This window comes from Odontesthes bonariensis, chromosome 12 (assembly GCF_027942865.1).
Source record: "Odontesthes bonariensis isolate fOdoBon6 chromosome 12, fOdoBon6.hap1, whole genome shotgun sequence".
NCBI lineage: Eukaryota > Metazoa > Chordata > Actinopteri > Atheriniformes > Atherinopsidae > Odontesthes > Odontesthes bonariensis.
In genome coordinates this window covers 7,724,558-7,743,844 of record NC_134517.1, presented here as the reverse complement: position 1 = coordinate 7,743,844, position 19,287 = coordinate 7,724,558, and positions in this window count along the sequence as shown.

Sequence of the window (19,287 nt, the reverse complement as noted above, 5' to 3'; positions counted from 1 at the left end):
ATTATTTAGCATATAGAACCCCAGAAAGGCACCTATGTGTTCCAGGTGATGAGATGAACACACAGGAAAGGCATGAACAATGTGGCGATGATAACAGGTGCAATTAACATGACGAGAGTGAAAATCGGGGGGTCATGGACCTCTTCACAGAGTGGAAAGTACATCCGGTGGACGTCCAAGAAGACTTCGTCTAAAAACTTGTAACGATTACACCATGTCACACTGGTATAGTTTTCCACACACATCTTCAGTTTGATGTAAGTGCTGCAGAAGCAAAAAGCAAGACAGAAGGGAAAGTTATGACTCAAAAAAATTATTTTAGCACTACCAAGATTTCAATAAGTCTTTAACCTTCGTCTTGTGTTAGGGTCGGCACCGACCCGTTTTTAGGTTTTAAATGCATAAAATAACCATATAAAATTGTTTATTGCATTAAAGCTTTATGACTTTGTCAGGAACCTCTATTTCAACAAAACAAAACAAAAAAAAATTGTTTTCACTAAATTATAAAATGCTCTAGTTGAAATTAAGACCTTTGTGTTGTTAGGGTCGGTTTCGACCCAGTTATAAAAATAAGATTATAAAGCAATAATTAGAGCCAAAACTGAAATCACAAGTTCACTGTCAGCCAACACACTGACAGCCAGCTCCTCTCCCAATCATGTGAGCTTTAGGGGATTCTCATTTTGCCTTGTTTTAGGGTAGGGTTAGGGTAACCCTAACTCTAACTCTAACCCTACCCTAACCCATTTTTTTTTATTGAAATTGAGGGGTATACTGACAAAAACAAGGCCCAGGGGCCCACACCATAAATATTAAAACCAACATTTTTATGGATAAGGAAGCCTAACAAGGTAACCAAGACATGAGAAACAAATTGGATGATAGATCATTGTTTTTAGTGTATTTTACAACTAAATTAAAACACGGGTCAAAACCGACCCATTAACATAGGGGATGGTAACAGGGAACACAGGACAAAGGTTAAACTGTGCGGTGATGCTGAATTATTATACAGTAATGACACTGAACTTGACAACAATATGAGGCATGCTAACTGAGTTGTGTTTGCAAGTGTGCTCAAAATATTTCCAAATCAGATCATATCATGGAGAAATACATGGAGTGGTGTCTTTAATTACATTTTTAAATGGATCAAACAAATGGTTCCTGAGAGGAATTCTGCATTCAAAGGTCATGCCATTTTTAGTGCTTTCTATTTTAACATAATCACCGAATTAGACTTTTTTTTCGATGTTTTTAAATCATTTTAAAAAATGACTTAAGGTATAAATCCCCAGAGTCACAATACCGAAGACCTCTCACACTAATGGACCCTTTTGAAAGATAATGTAAATGTATTTAGTTTCTAACTAGAATAATGGGAAAAATGACCTGGAATCCTGGAAAACAAAGATACCTAATATCGTTTAAATCTGTGTCATTATAAAGTCCAACAGTAAGCTCTGACACAATCCTTCTTGGAGTCAAATAATCAGCATTCGTTTGGACTGCTATGAGTTTCGTGAAATTTGAGTTGTTTTACATGGAATAAAATAAATTGCTCCTCTACTGTCCCCATTCTGAGGAGCTGTTAGTTTTGTTCCTCAATCAGAATTCCTCCCCAATTCCTCATTTTAAATTTTTTATTAAAAATGCCTTGTCCAAAATGGTTCATGCCCGTTCCTAGCGATAACGGAGACAACTTAAATGTGCAGTCATACAGTAGCAATCAGTATCATTGCTTACTGTCTTTACGTGTCTCCACACGAGTTATGAGCCACTGCTCTTTGGCAGTGATTACCAGGTCTTTGAGATTAAAAGACTGTATTGGGATACTCTGATCCTTATTTTCTTCCATATTATCTTCTGTTTAAGTCAGAATAATGCAAATAGTGCAAATCTAAAAATCACAATTCTATGATGAAGTGGGATTAAGTAAACAAGATGAGAAAAAAAAAAAAAAAAACCTGATCCCATGCCCTGGAACATTATAAATACTCCCACTAGATGCATTTATCCTCAGACTAGCGACAAGCTAACAAATAGTTCTGCTTTCATCATGGAAATACTTTCCTGGATGCCATAATTTGCCGAACTTGGGCTCTCTCTTGAAAATGCAAAGGAATAATAAGAAAAAACTGGAGTTACACATCGTGAACTAATCTTGTGAGGAGCCAGCACCGCACCGTGAGGTGTCAGGTTCAGGTTATGGAATGTTAGTGGATACACCAATACACTGCTGTCTCATGTTTCCCTGCTGGCATAATCACACTGTGCTGATGTTTGTTTGCTGGATCCTCAGCAGCTACAACATACCTGCCATGAGACTGTAAGCAATTTACAATGTAGATAACTCAGTCCACAGCTGAAATGTGACTGAAATGTCTTTGGTGACATGGCGTGTGTAGTCAGGGAGTTTGGTTAAATGAAACTCTCCTCTGTTTCAGTAGACACGAACCCAGAGCCTCAGAGGAGAGGGAACTGCTTACTTTCCTTTGATTTTCGGACCTACTTTACTTGACGTTGGTTTTAATCATGTTTTGCTGCGTGGTTAATAACACATTTGTTTGCAATTTGACAGACTCTAAACAACAACAAATGTAAACAAATGATTTTTTTTGGTATACTACATGCTTTTTTTCTGCCTTTATGTTTTGGAAAACGAGTTCAAGCAGTTCAAGAACAATCTTTCTGCAGAGTTCCTGATATTATTGCACTTCTCATTGCAATTTTTCTTGCATTCTTATTATCTTTTTCAAAGATTGCCAAGACTCAAGGATATTTTTGTTGCTGATCTCAAGACAGAAACTTGAGTGGACACAGCACAGAGCTTAGCCCCATGTACGCACACCAAGGTGGACTCAAAACAGGAATAGAAAGCCTCAACAACACCTTGCAAAGGTTTACCTGTACAAAGAAGACAGCCTTCAGTCAGCAATTCTAGTTAGATTTGAGTCGTTTGGATATAGAGATGTTGCTTTTGTTGCGGGGAACAAGGATAAGCAGTCATTCACAAGAAGACCATCCCCACAATCTCCACAGTCAAGGATTATGATATTGGTACTGTTATGTAATGTTTTGTTGTTTTCCATTCAGTGGGTCAGGCAGTCTTCCCAAAAGTTAAAGGCAATTTGACAGAAGAGGATAACATGAAGAGTCTAGTGAAAAACAGCAGGTTTTCTACAGAAATATTTCCTTCCAAAGAGGAAGCTGTCAAAAAAAAAAATGGTGAAAAGAGAACAATATCAGCATTATTGAGCGGCTTGACCAGAGTCAAGACCTGAGTCACATTCAAAATTTAAGGGGCAAGTGGAGACCAGAGTGATGGCAATAAAGACTTCCAAAGTCAAAGTCTTGTAAGAGAAGAGGGGGCCCAAAATCCAGTGAAGACATTAATAAAAAGCTTGTTAGATCTGTTCGATAGCTGTGATGGCAAATAAAGGCTTTGCCACTGATTACTGAGAGAATATAGAAAAGCTGATCATAAATCTAAATTTAGCATGGAAATTGATACGTTTGAGCTTAACCGTATGTCATTTAAAGTCAGCTGACTTTGAAAGAAAGGAAAAAAGGAATGCATTCCTACTTTACAGCTTCAACTTTACCCAGTATTATGAAAAACTGTAAAAAGACACAAGCCAGAAGAATCAAACTTTAGTGACTCCAAGCCTGTAAGTGGAGAAGTCTCTCTCCGATGTTTAGTTGTAGCTTACATTTCACTATAAGTATTACACTGCTATATTTACAGGTTGAAGAGGCAACCATGGCCACACTAAAGCGCCATAAATCTCACAAATGTCACAGATTTTAGTGTGGAAAACATCCACTGAGACTGAGTTGAGCCTGACAGCTGGAAGCCTGATCAACAAGCCGGGCTACTTGTGATGATAGACACTCCACCCTACATTTGAGCTCTTTGAGACCTCAGCCCCAAACCATGTTGAGAGTGAAATATGGACCATTACAGCCATAATTAAAATCTAATGCAGTCCACTGTAGGTAGCTTGGCAAAAGTTTAAGTCTCCACAAACAACTCCTGTCTGGAAATATGAGCCCAGGAGCAACAGTCTGGCACATTTTTCATTAAAATATGACTAATTAGCTGAAACTTTGACCAGGACCAAATGTAGCCAGAAGACAGGAAAGTATCTGACTTTCCCATGACTCAAAGTTATATATCTTTACTGAAAAGGCAATAAAAAAAAGTGTGTAATATTCCACTTTATCCAGCCTCCCTGTGTTTTCACTCACTGGAATCTGTCTTGCTGAGCTCATGCAACACATGCATACCAAGGAGAGAACAGTAAATTTGCAAAAAAGATTATAAAATCTGCGATATATTTACCTTTTGACATGAGGCCATGGGCACCTTTCCTGATAGCCACTTGTCTCCATGCTCTTGTTGAAATCTGACAGGCAGTTTTCAACATAAAAACCGAAGCTCATCTGGTCACATGGTGGAACGACAAATTTGGAAGCCATTCCTGGAGAAAACAACACTTCACAGCATAGAAGAGAGTTAGTAGTCCTGACCAAATATAGGCCAAGTAAACACAAAATGAAGACAGAGGCCGGTTTAATGTCAGTTAATCACTGGAGGAAATTTTTTATTTGACCTTCTGCTTAAAAAATAAGCTCCTGATGTAGACTTACGTTTCTCATTACAGACAGTGAAGCTGAGCAGAAACTGCTGATTTAACCAAAAAAATAATTTGATAAAAAAGGACAAAAAGTAAGCAATTAAGTAATTAATTGTTACATCAACAGGAAAGTAGCATACAGCAGATTGTAATTCAACAAGTATGAATTTGATATGAAGGGTAAGAAAATGCTTTCCTGTGAATGCACTGCTATGTCGTCTATCCACTAAAAGTAATATTTTTAAAACTCTTTTTTAAACATTGGTACACTCGCTACAATATGGCAATTATATATCTTCCCATTGCCAGTCATAGTGTATTTACCCTCAGTGTTCTGGAAGCTACAAGGTTTTCAGGACCAGTCAAATAAGTACCAATACCTCACATTGGACAAGTTACATATAAGCTACATCAAGGGATGTTATTACACTGTTTTCTGCTGGCTATGTTGGACCAAAATTTCTGATTTCTGGAGCACATCTTACTGAAATAATCAGGTGATTTTTTTGTTTTTAATCTGTACTACAGGAGTCAGGGCACAAAGTGGCACTGTGAGTAAGTTACCAGGTTTGTTGCAGACATATTAAGTCGATTAATCTAGTCTCTTTTGTCCACAAATTTTTGCTGTCACTTTTAAAGAATCAATGTAAGACTTAACAGTTGGTAAATGTTTCTGTGAAGAAAACTATATCTCACTCTTGCAGCCTTAAGTTCAGAAAAGTCATCAAAAAATCCTCAGCGGGGTGTTGTGTTCCTATCAAAGCTAAATTGGAGCTGGAGCTAAACAGTACCCGCTACTACGGAGTCCTTTTTACTCTGCTCAAAAAGCCTGCAAGCACCAACTAAAATCTTGCTTTAGGTGCAATGGGATAGGGTGCCAGAATCACTCACTGCTCACCTTTTATCACAGCTATACACATTTACACATTTACAGACTGCAATGTCCCACATGGAAGCTGTGAAACTAATAGCAGCTCTCAAATAAAAAGACAAATGATTCATCACCTGTCTTGAGACAACCTGCAGCTCACTTTTAGTGCATTGGTGTGGGGCTAACATTTGCAGTCCACTCAAAAATAGTAAACTAGCCTTATTATCACAGAGTCCAGCTTTTCTTCCTGATTTTTTTTGTCCATCACAGCCTTCACGATACGGTGAAATGCCACCCCTTCATGCTGTAGTAGTTACAGGCTTTTCCCTGAGTAGGGAGTGTTTTTCATTGTGGCCCCCAGAGGACTGACAATGCTACTACTAGCGGTGAGAAAGGAATCGACTGGTTTATTTTAGCTGGTGTACCCACTTTTGAAGAAATTTAAAATGTAGAAAAATGATTGCATAGTCATTGAAGGACTGAATAGCAATGAAACACTTTCTCATTTTACTGAAGTATATCTATAGGTGAAATCCAGTGCTGGACCACCTAACTCCACCCACTGGTTGACTGGTTAAGGTAGATGTTAGTTATCACGGTTTCTATAGTAACATGATAAATCGCTAAAATCTGGGCAGAGATGGATGGTTCAGCTTCTTCTGTACAACTTAAGGATCCAAAAGTTTGTATAAAACCTGATATGTCCTTAAACTTAATTTGTTATCATCTTAGAATTAGTAACTTCCTTTGTCAGACATTTTTCAGTGGTATATTACATATCATATCGCATACATCTGTTATTTTATATAAATAACTATGATATGAGAGACATCTTAATTTGTCCTTGACTAGTGGTCTTGATACATTTTCCACTAAAACTTGTCTTGTACAATCCCATTGTCTGATCTCTCTTTTGTGCCCTATAATGACAATATACATGAGTGAAATGAAATTCTGGCTCACCTGTCCAAGTAAAGAAAAATGCTGGCAAGAGGGCAGTTGATACCATCTGTTGAAAGAAGCACAATATTAGGATAAATTACATTTTTATCTGTCCCAGTTATGTCAGACCAGCTGCTGCAACAAGAATGGAAGTTAAATGAGGAACCTCTCTTATACTGTACGTGCACACTGAACCATGTGAGTTTTCACCACTTGATTTGTGGCCATGCCCCCAGCTGGTGGTATTTGACGTGTCCAGGTTAACATCCAAACCGGAGAATCAGTTTTCTCTCATTCCATCCCCACACTTGAGTTATACAACATTTTCATTTAATACATGAACTAATCACAAAGACAATGCGCAATCTCTCTATACCTCAAATGTTTTGCTGTTGGAATATACATTATTCCAGAGAACAAAAAAAAAGACCTATGTTTCTTAGTGGTATGAAATCTCCCATTTATTAAAAGATAATGATTATTTATGTCTTCTATGTCTTCTAAAGCAGGATTTTCCAACTTTTAGCTCAAGTCAAGCCACACTCTTTGAAATAAAAAAAAATAAAAAAATAAAAAAAGCATGGGTGATGTCCATCTGCTTCCTGTACATTCCGACAAACTAACAAATACATCTCGTGGGAGGCAAACACTGAGAACAGATGTTACCGAGGAATTGTGAGAAGGGGCAATTGCATTTCTTTACAGTTTTAAATCTGCACTCATGAATTGTCTGTGCTTATATGAACCAAAAAAAAAAAACATTATCAGTGATGTAAATTTCAAAATTGCTCTGTTGGTGGCAGGTCCAACTAGTTTTAAGAGCTCCATAACCATCCACTTAACTAGAATTAGCTGCTGAACACAAACCATGTATCAGTCATAAAGTAAAAACCTGGAGCTGATAAATATAAAATATCATAAAAGCACAAACCTCAGTATTTCTGTTCATTTGTTGCTGTAATTTTCTTCCTCTTGCAGACCCTTGGTAAAAGTAGAACCTTGAAATAGGCTGAAAATGTCTGTTTGTAAACCAGCCAGACGTCAGATGCACAACTGGTAACAACAAAGCCTCTCTGGTGATATGGTTGGGTTTCTTATCGGAGCCAATTGGATTGTGCAACAGCAAAGGACAGTCTGCTTCCTTTCCCAGACTGAGCCTGGTTGTTTCCAAAGGCAAGTTTAACTCGCAATGCCCTAGAGATACTTGAACTATGCCCTAAGCGTTACATGTGATGTCAGTGTTTATGTTTTATCAAGACGCTTTTTCCCATGCAGTCAGAATTCTGGGGGGAGATGGGAAAGTAGACGACATTGTAATGACAGCAGACTTTCAAATAGAAATACAAATATTCACACATCAGAAGCAATTTAGGGTTGTCAACTCACTTGAGCTTTGAAAAATTGTACAACTGTCTTGTTAAACGACAGCAGTATATTTCCTATTTCTTTTAAAAGTTAATTTCAGACTTTTAAAGTACAAATGGAATTTTCATATTTCTGTCTTGAATCAAGCATGGTCTTTTAATTTGAGAACATAATTCCTTTTCAAGATTTGATATTCTAGTTTATTGCCCTCTCTCACACTCGAAACGCTGCTTGGATTCTGAAATGCTTTGCTCCACCTCGAAGCTGTATTTCTGATACAGTGCTGCTTGTTTGAAGGTCCTGCTCTCAAGTTTGGGTCCTTCTCCTCGTACTCAGGCATTTTCAGTAGACTCACAAAACTACAACCAATGAAAGTGTTTAATTTTAATGATACTATTACTTCTGTTTTCCACATGTTTTTATTAGAAAAACTGTACAAGTAAAATTGACAAGCTAACACATGGACAAAGGTAGAGAGATGGTGACGGATTATATTCTTAAAATTCGTGACTGGTTGGATTAAGTAAATATGGATAATGTAAAATTGGTTACTGATAAAGTTAAGGAAACCTTATGAAATTTTCTTTATGCCAATCTATGAATATGCGATGACTAGAGATTAACATGCAGTTAATTTCTCATAATATGTAACTAAAAATAATCCTATTGCTTGTTTTTTTTAACATATAATGAATCAGTATTTATTTAATGCCTGCAGTTAGGGAATCACATTCAATCTCAAGATGTCACATTTTGAATCAATATGGTCAACAATCCTGGCACAATAAAAGGGTCTAAATTAAGTTAAATTATTATCATGCCATGTTGTCACAGCTAGTAAATAGCTTATTCACACAAGGTGGAACCCAAAAGCAGATTGACACTGAGGTATGGAAGGAAAAAAGGGTTTATTAGTAGAAGTGAATTGAAAGGCGAATCCATGGTAAATCCAATCTGGTGATAATCTTTAAGAAGAGAGAGAGTAGTTAGATTGGTTCAGGAGTATTCAATAATGAATGATCTGTCGCTCAGTGAGCGCTTACTATGATTCCAGGAGGGGTCCAGCGAAGGATGGGGTAGGGGAGTGATACAGGTTGGGTGTGGTTGCCCAAGATGGCGGCGGGGCGAGCAGGCAGGTACAAAAGCTGGCAAATGGTATATATGCAGGTTGTCAGTCCAGAAACAGAGATTGGATCAGCAGGGATATCCAAGATCACAGGAGAAGCAAGGTTAAACTTAGTGATGTTACCTCCAACACCGAAGCTCCGAAGCACGCTTCAAACTCGACAGGGTAGGAGCTTGCTTCATGTGACGTCACTGATGACGTTTGAATCACTTTACTGCTTCATTCAGACCGAGTCAGCTGACTGCTTCGAGTTGATGTGCGGAGCTTCGAACATTTTCCGCGATTCAGTGTATTCAAGATGGCTGAAGCCCCGGTTCATGTCCCCGTTCTACACGTATTATACGTTACGAACAGCTCTTGTTTTTTGATATTCAGAGTTTTGGATGATTCTGTCATGGAGCAACCATCGAGGAAGCGTTCTAAAGTTTGGGAATATTTCGACCCAAACATTTCCTTGTCACACCGGCCTCCTCTGTTCCCTGTGACAGAGTATTTTCCAAAGCTGGAGAAATTGACTAAAAAAAAAAAAAAAAAAAAGAAACCGTTTGAGTTCTTCTACTGTGCAAAAACTACTTTTCTTGAATAAAAACACCTGAAGTAACACAAGCACCCTCTACGCTCTACGCACCCTCCTTTATTAGGGAGACCGGGGCTGGTTGTCACATTGCTTATTCCAGGCACACTAGGTGGCGTGGGGTAAAATTTTGATATCAAACTGTTACCCTTTGATAGCTTACTCATTTGCACTAGGAATTATGCTGAGCAGACACACAACATTGAGGTGAGGAGACAATTTTTAATTTTCATGGGTCAGAGTAAATTTTCATGTTGGTGTTGTTTTTGTATTGAGAGCTTGTAGCCTAGGATATTAGTCATTCAAAAACAAAACACTCATTAAAAAGCCAAAGGTAGTAGCTTTATTTTGAGTCATATTTTAGCTATCAAGTTAAAGCCATGTGGCACCTAGGTTAGCATCTTTGTCAAGAGGTCAGTTGGGGATGGTTGTCACATAGTTCGTGGGGTACTCAAGTACTAGAATTAGGTTTTTTTTTCAACTGAGGATGTGAAGACTGATATCTTGTGTCTTTGTTGGTAGAATGGTCAGGAACTTCAAGAGAAAGACAGAGAGGGGCAGAACACCAGCAGACATTATACTTTCAGCAGTGAGGCAGGTGAAGCTAGAAGGCAAAAGCATATGTAGGACAGCTAAAGAATTCAATATTAACTACAGGACATTGACTCGTTACTGCCAGAAAATGTCAGATGATGACATCCAGGGTGGCGCTACCACTCCCTCAGTGCCAGTTGGATATATAAAAAAAAAAAAAAAAAAACGCCAGATTTTTAACAGTCACCAAGAACAGCAGCTGAGAGATTACATATTAAAGGCCTCTGAGATCTATTATGGTCTCTCTCCCAAAGAAGTGCTCAGTCTGGCTTACCTGTTTTCTGTGTCACAGAAAATTAAAATTCCACAGTCCTGGAGTGACACTAGTCAAGCCAGTGCTGATTGGTTCAGTGGCTTTTTCAAGCGCCATCCTTCTCTCTCCATCCGATCACCTGAGGCCACAAGCTTGGCACGAGCCTCAAGCTTCAATAGGGAGAATGTTGCCAAGTTCTTTGACAACTTGGAGAGGGTCATGCAGAAGTACAAATTTGGGCCTAATGATACTTGGAACATGGACGAGACCGGTGTCACCACTGTACATAAACCAAATAAAGTTGTGGCTCGGAAGGGCCACAAACAAGTGGGCAGCTTCACATCCACCGAAAGGGGAACACTTGTCACAATCGCCGCAGCTGTTTCTGCCACTGGGAACAGCATCCCCCCTTTCTTTGTTTTTCCAAGAGTCAATTATAGAGATCACTTCCTTAAAAATGGGCCTGTTGGAAGTAGAGGTGTAGCAAATGTGTCTGGGTGGATGAAGGAGGAGCATTTTGTGGATTTTCTGAAGCATTTTCAACAGCCACACGAAATGTTCAAAAGAGAAGCCCTCTCTGCTGCTTTTGGACAACCACGGATCACATCTCTGTGTGGATGGCCTTGACTATGCCAAAGAAAATGGTGTGGTCATCCTGTCTTTTCATCCACACTGCTCACACAAGCTTCAGCCCCTTGACAGGTCAGTGTATGGACCTTTTAAGAAGCATGTCAGCTCTGCCTGTCACGCCTGGATGAAGCAAAACCCAGGGAAGACCATGTCAATTTATGACATTCCAGGCATTGTTGCCATTGCCTACCCACTGGCTGCAACCCCTACCAACATCCAGTCAGGCTTCAGGGTTTCGGGCATTTACCCATTTAACAGGGATGTGTTTGAGGACTATGAGTTTGCCCCATCTTTCGTTACAGATCGGCCCCTAGCCCCTCCCACCACTGTGCAACAGCAGGACCGGGCCCCTCCCACCACCAGTCAACAGCAGCCACTGTCCCCTTCCACCGCTACCTGTTCAACTATTTGGTCAAGCCCAGAAGATATCCGTCCGTTTCCAAAGGCAGGCCCAAGGAAACTGGTCCAGAAAAGGAGAAAACGCACAAGTGCTGTACTAACAGGTACTCCTGTGAAAGCCCAAATTGAAAATGAGAAAAGGTCTGCTGCTGCTAGGAAAAAAATTGTTGTGACCAAAGATGTTCCTCAGCTGTCAAAAAGAAAAGCCCCTCTTAAAAAGAAGGTAGCCAAAAAGCTAAAGCTAGAAGAGGAGTCTGAGGAGGAGGAATGCTTCTGCCTGGTCTTGTTGTGGAGAAAATAGGAGACGAATCACGCTTCGGTCAGCCGTCCATTGGGGAGTTTATTGAACAAACTGTCACAGCAAATATGCATACAGAATGTACAAAATGTCCGCCGTCTTCCTTCTGTGATCTCTCTTTATGCTGGTCCTTATCAAAACAAGCGTACGTGGCACTCTCTGGAGGCGCCTAATGTTAAACAACTCTTCTAACTATCAACAATATTCATCTGAACCAGTCAGCACGGCACATGATGTAACTAGGCCAGAAGTCATGAGAATGTCATGACATCCTTCTCCCACAGTCTGCATTGAGCCATACAGCAATAGCAAGTGCAGGGAAGTATGGCTCAGATGTGTTCGCTACCAAATGTGGGCCCACAAAGGTTGTACCCCTGGCAATCCAGGGGGATACATCTGTCACAACTGTGATTCTTGTGACTCTGAATGAAGCACAACCTGTCCTGCGCAGGGTTTCCTACTTTAGTTCAGTAGATTGTTTAGAATATTGTCTTGTAAACCTTTTAAGACTGTTGGTCTGCTTGTTTTTGGTTACTCTTATAACTTACATAATGAATAGCAAGTCCAGGGAAGTATGGCTCAGATGTGTTCGCTGCCAAATGTGGGCCCACAAAGATTGTACCCCTGGCAATCCAGGGGCATACATTTGTCACAACTGTGATTTTTGTGACTGAATAAAGCACAACCTGCTAGTTTAGTTCAGTAGATTGTTGAGAATAGTGTATTTTAAACCTTTTAAGACTGTTTGTCTGTTTGTTTGCTGTTAGGCAACTTACATGCTAATAAAGAGGTTTTAGCACTGAAAATGACTTAATTTTATTTCTCCACACAGTAGCCAATTCAAGTAACTGATCACCTCCTTTAATCCCATTGTTTAAACATAAGGGACATTGATAACAACTATCATAGGGGTGGTATTCATATTAAAACTTATTTGCAGTTTCTAGCTTAAAAAACTAAAAAGTTACACATCATTTTTTAACATCCCTTTTTAATCACTGAAATCCCATTGAAACTCTATAGGGACAACCAACCCCGTGATGGGGTTGATTGTCACATTGTGTCAGAGTGTCTTTGTGGTTAATTGCTCCCTGTTACAATACATTCTAAAAGTAAAAATTATACACATTTGAAGCCAAGACCCCAAGCTTTCATTTCATGTAGGAGTTACTGCTGAAAGAGTTTTTGAAGATGCATTCATGCATGAGTAAAAATTGTGACAACCAACCCCGGTCTCCCTACACCAAGCACACTCCCAAAGAAAATGTGAATGAGAAACCAAAAATTTTCACATTGTTTTTAAATTATAATTCCATCCATCCATCACCTTCTGCTTCTCCGGGGGTCGGGTCGCGGGGGCAGCAGCTTAAGCAGAGAAACCCAGACGTCCCTGTTCCCGGCCACTTCCTCCAGCTCTTCTGGGGGGACCCCGAGGCGTTCCCAGGCCAGCCGAGAAACATAGTCTCTCCAACGTGTCCGGGGTCTTCCCCGGGGTCTCCTCCCAGTGAAACGTGTCTGACCAGATGCCCGAGCCACCTCATCTGACTCCTCTCGATGCGGAGGAGCAGCGGTTCTACTCCGAGCCCCTCCCGGATGACCAAGCTTCTCACCCTATCTCTAAGGGAGAGCCCAGACACCCTGCGGAGGAAACTCATTTGGGCCGCTTGTATTCGCGATCTCGTTCTTTCGGTCACTACCCACAGCTCGTGACCATAGGTGTGGGTAGGAACATAGATTGACCGGTAAATCGAGAGCTTCGCCTTCTGGCTCAGCTCCTTCACCACGACGGGCCGGTGCAGAGCCCGCATCACTGCAGACGCCGCACCGATCCGCCTGTCAATCTCCTGTTCCATTCGTCCCTCACTCGTGAACAAGACCCCGAGATACCTGAACTCCTCCACTTGGGGAAGGCTCTCATTCCCGACCCGGAGAGGGCAAATTATTATTTCATGGGTAAATTAATCAATCTTTAATGAGGTACTACAAACCCATATGTACAACACACATACACACATTGTTATTATAGTGTTATTATATGCGTCACATTCGCAGGGCTTTGTATGGTGCAACAATTGCTATTGCCACTAGATGTCACCCAAGGGAATTGAATGAAGCTTCGGGTAGTGAACCACTTCATGACACAATGGTTCAAAATGATTCAATGCTTCAAAAAGCCTCGTTTTGCCATCACTAGTTAAACTGATAACACAATGGCCCTCATTTATCAAGCTGTCGTAGAAAGCATCGTTGATATGAGCGGAGAACTCGTCGTACGCAGAGGCTCAAGTGAGATTTACAGAACATGCGTACCACACCAATCCCATCGTAAGACCGAGCGGCTGTTGATAAATTCGGCGGCTGAAATCCATCGTAATTATCCTAATCACGCCTTCTACAAAAGGGGGTTGAGAGGCCGCACCTCTAGAATTTGCGACATGGATAGATGAAAGGCGGCAAAGAAACGCTGTCAACGCTGTGGGGGGGAAGCTCCGATCCAGGTTTGGATTTGACTGCCTTGGAGGAGAGGGTGGCTGGCCTGATCGGAGCTACGTCTTTTTTCCTTGAATAACAGAATGCTTACCAAAAGTCAGAATCGCTGAATAAGTTCCTCTCTCCTCCTGAGCGCTCTTGGCTGTGCAGGCTGGTGGTAGGGATCTCTGGGTACGGGGTCCTCTGGATGTACATCTGGAAATGGCACTCCATTTTTTTGGGCAATGTATGGAGAATCCCGCATGCAATAATAATATTGCATACCTTTTCGGGCGTATATAGAAAGGTTCCCCCCGCAGCCGAGAGACAGATCCACCTGCCCTTTAGGAGCCCTAACCTCTCCACAGTGGCACACGTGCGCGTATGCGTTCGGTGTGAGGGTGCGCGGTTGAATAATGAGCCATCACTCTTCCAATTACGGAGTTGTACTTGTTTAATTTATTTAATTTGCATTTATGTTTATATTTATGTTGAAGTCAAATAAAACATGGGCCTTCTTTGAAGTGATAAGTCTGTAATTTTAACCTAGAGATTTGTTGCGACTCATGAGGCACGCACTAGTGACGCTGCTGTTTATGTATGCTATTGCAGTCACCGCAAGTCAAAATGGAAAAGTGCGTACACGGCTTCAGACCTGTCGTGGCGATTTCATCTTTCCTGCGCTCACGATGGATTTGATAAATGCCAACCTTTGCGCAGAAAAGAACGTACACACGACCTACGCATGTTTTTCGTCTTACGCAAGTTTGATAAAGGAGGGCCAATGAGAGGCACAGTTAAACACAGAAAGCTTTCTCCAAAAGACCAGATCAGACCAGACCAGACAAGACCTGCTCAGCATGAATACCGCAGAAACAGTGAAACAATCTGGCGAAGACTGGAGCTCCTTCAGATCCTTATGAAGCCAACTCTAAACGAGCACAGATGAGCAGCAGGTGTGCTGGCAGGAGCAGTCCAGACTCCGCCCCAGACTTCCTGGATACCTGCTCGGCCCCGCCTGAAACTTGGAACACAACCAAAACACCCCAGCCAAGTGCCACCATGTATTATTACCATAAAATGACTTCCCTGGTTTACTTGGTTCATCAGATCACTTGCCAACACAGATCACCTCAACTGGTCTAAAGCGGAAACTGTTGAAACCTTTGAGCAACCTTTGCAGAACAGTTTGGTTGTATTAACATTCTTCTAACTTATACATTGCAATCAACCTTTGGAAAACATCATGACAACATTACAGTTAGGTTCTGTAAATGTCAGGATTTTCCTACTTGCCATCATAGTGTGTCAAAGCACTCATTTTGCAGTCCTTGATGGATAAAATGGGATAAAAATTTTGTTTATTTCACAAAATAAGGCTTTTTGTGAGAACTACTGTACTTATACTGACCATGTATAGATGCAGTGCAATCAAACGGCCTGTTTGATGCCTCTACATTTTGGGTGTGTTGTACATGTTGTGATCCAAGAGTTATTGCAATAGCCATGAACCTTCAAGTAACCAAGGCAAGTTGCCTGTGTGCCTAAAAGTGGCAGGGAACCTGTATTATCAATAGCCTTCTTTCCCTTTTGACTAAATCCTCAAAAAAGAACTCAAAAACTACTGTGGTGATGAGAAAAGAAGCTGTTTTCAATATAATTGTGCTGGTCCAACACATAAACTTGTCAAACTCTGTACAAGATTCTAAGAATGTTTGTTTACAACATTGTTCAGAAATAGCAAAAATACAACCAATGAGGAGCATTGTGTAAAGAGTGCAAGAAAAAAAAGTTTTTAGTTCCCCAAACATTTAGGGAATGTTCTGCCAATGTAAACCCTGTGCAAGCATTTTCTAAATATTGGTCCTCGTCAATATAACCTCAGGAGAACCACGTTAGTTGAATGTATTGCAATTGTTGGGGCAGCTCCATACCTAACATACTATTGGTTTGGGGAAATTTTAAGAAATCAATCAGAGGAAAGAAGAAATCTGAGAGCAGAAATCTAGCAAGAAACCAGAATTAGCTTGTGAGCAAGAAGAAGGGCCCAAACTTGAGCACAAAACATTTGTGCATGCACAAGTGTATCCGAGTGCAGACAAGCAGTTCTGAGGCAGAGTGGAGCCTATTTCCACATAAACTTGGACTTTTTGAAAGTGAAGGCAAACTGTTCAGGTGGAGCAGTTTGGCACCTGAGCATGAAAGTAAGAAATCTTGCACTCATATAAAAAAAGATACAGTCTTCATTAAAGACATAATCACACCCCCATCAACCACACCAGTAATACCTGATGCCAAGAGCAAACTATCTAAAGACTTGCTAAATTGTTAAGAAGTGCTGAAGTCTACAAAGAACAGAATTTCTATCCTGGACGACATGGCTTGAGACCCCCGTCACACCACTGTTTTTCTGTTTTAGTCTAACTAGCTGTTTGATTTTATTTAGACACCAAAGCTACTCAGCTATGGTTATGAAAAAAGGGGTACTTTGCGCGTCTCAGCGTGTTGCATTGGAGCCCTGACAAAGTGCTGATATATTAGGAGGCGCATCCTTGAACTCTCTGTGGGGCTGTCAGAGTTCAGAGTCATTGTTTTACATGAGTACTTTTAAATCATTGCATATACTGCATTCAATTTTTAGCAGTGCAGCTAATGTTACTCATGTAAATCATTGCAAGGCACAGCTGAAGTGAAACAAGAAAGCAAATCGTCTCTTATTAGAGGTAGAACCATGTGGTAACTGTAGAAGTACAGTGGATGGAGCCAGGCATTCAGAAAGACAACTATGGTGCCAAAACCTCCTATTACCTACTGATTAAGGTGACCACTGAATACTGGATTCCAGTTCAGCCCCACTTCCTCATGCACAGCCACTGTTTGATAAAATGAAGGTTGGACAGAGTCCGGCTTCTTGCTTCGGGGCTGTTTGGTTTTCTCTGGAGTAATTACACGATAATCTGCTTCCCAGATCAGCCACTGACCCTGCTTCCCCCGAGTACACCAAGAACATTTCAGAAAGTTATTATTGTGTGTGGAGAAAGTTAATACAGAATGCTATTTTTGAAATTTCATATTTTCATTTAAAAACACCTTAAAGACATGAACCTGTACCTAATACCATAGCAGCACAAAATAAGTACTGTTCATTCTGGTACTTCTTTTACGTTAACACAGAATGAGCCAAAATCCACATATTTTTTTTGAGGGGGGGGTTATGTCCTAATCTTCCTGGTTTAGTTATTCTGAACATTTTTTTTTCTTAATCCTGTCTCATCAGTTTTAACGCTTCACATCTGCATCCTCGCAAAAAAAAAAAGGCCTCCTTTTCACTCCCCGCCTCGTACGACTAACTGTGGAAAATGTGACCACCTTCAAGCGGTATTCTGTTTGTCCCGACTAAATGACTCTTTGAGAGATGGATCTTTCAGGAGCCCAGTTAAAACATCTCTCAGCACTGCGCTATCAAGTTGTTCTGCTTAAGTGTAAAATTAAACGTTTCAACATTGTTCAGCTTTTGCCGGTTCATTCTGAGTTGCTAAGCAGCGCGTACACATAATACAGTCATAGTGCCTTTGTGAGCTGAGAAACGCTGAGGTGTGGTCGTAAGAAAACACTTCCTTTCCCTTATTCAGAGAGCATAATTGTGTAAGTGACAAAGCAAACAGAGTACACAGCAGGTAGACACGGTCTGGAAAATGCTGTGTGCCAGTGAAAGACGGTGCACATGCTATCTTTTAGACTGATGGAAAAAATTTTCACAGGTAGAAGCAGGAGAAAAGTGAGGGGTGGCATAACTTCTTATATATCCCATGATGCCTCTTTAACCCCACTCCACTTATTTGTTTTGTGCACCAAGCAGCATTTGCAAGGTTCCGTGATTACTATTATCTGCAATGAAAGTTGGGCAGGAAGCGAGACAATGATTCAGAGAGTAGCGATATGAGATGATCACCCACACGGTAGATGTTGCAAGATGAGAAATATATACCGTAATCAAATGCAGCATCAAAGATCTACTTAGCAGTCTTCTATAAAGACATCACTTGATTCTAACCGACCTTGTGGTGAAATCTGAAATAGTAATGAAACCAAAATCTTTGTCCTCGTGCTGAGGGGCATGAATTGTAATTTTTTTCTGTGTGTTACTCAGCACAGCTTTAAAAGTAATATCAAAGAGAAGTTTTGTTCATGTTTTTTAGACAGTTTTCTGTGTTTTTTTAGTAGGGGCCAGACTTGCCAGCGACTAAGCCAGAAAAAGGAGATTTTAATGTTGTATGTTATGAGAGGGTCTGTTTAAACACAAGCCACCATGTCCTCCTGACCCTAACTAAGTAGATTTTAAAGACTAAACCTCATCACTTACTTTTAAATTACTTCACCTAACCACACATCGTAGCTCTTATTTTCTAAACCGAACCGAGTGATGACTGAAAGCTGGAGGAAAAATAATGACAAAGCAAAAGGGATTTCTTTCAAAACAAAAATGAAGAAAGTAAGCGTTAAAAGTATTGTGTCGGATGGGACAAAAACTCTACTTGACAGATGAGTGTAACTCCACCACCAAACCTTAATGGCATTCAAATGTCACATTCAGGAAGGGCAGCCATTTGCATGAGAAGGGGGTTATGGATCCCAAAACAAACAGGCAAGTATGGATGTACCACTGTACTGCTATAAAAGTACAGCATTGTATTACAGTTTTACTGAAATTTGTCAATGCAAAATTCTACTCAGAAAATTTTGTGAAGTGTGCGGCATCACCGACTGATTTTACCCCCTCCCCTCTCGTAAGAAAACCTGCAACACACAAAGTAACTGAAAATTTTGAACTATGCTTGGTTCAAAGAATGCCTAACAGTTTATTAGCCCCCCCCCCAAAAAAAGTAGATATCCTGTGATATGCCAGTTGTTCAGTGGAACACAAGGTTTTCATCACTATGTTTATGTTTACGTTTAAATTAGGGCTGTCAAACGATTAAAAACTTTAATCTAATTAATCACAGGGTTGCTGTGAACTAATTTTGATTAATCCCATTCCTACATATGACTGAAAAATTCACATTTTCTGTGTATTGTCGTTAGAACAGAAAGATAAATGACAAGTGGATATAACATTTATTTTT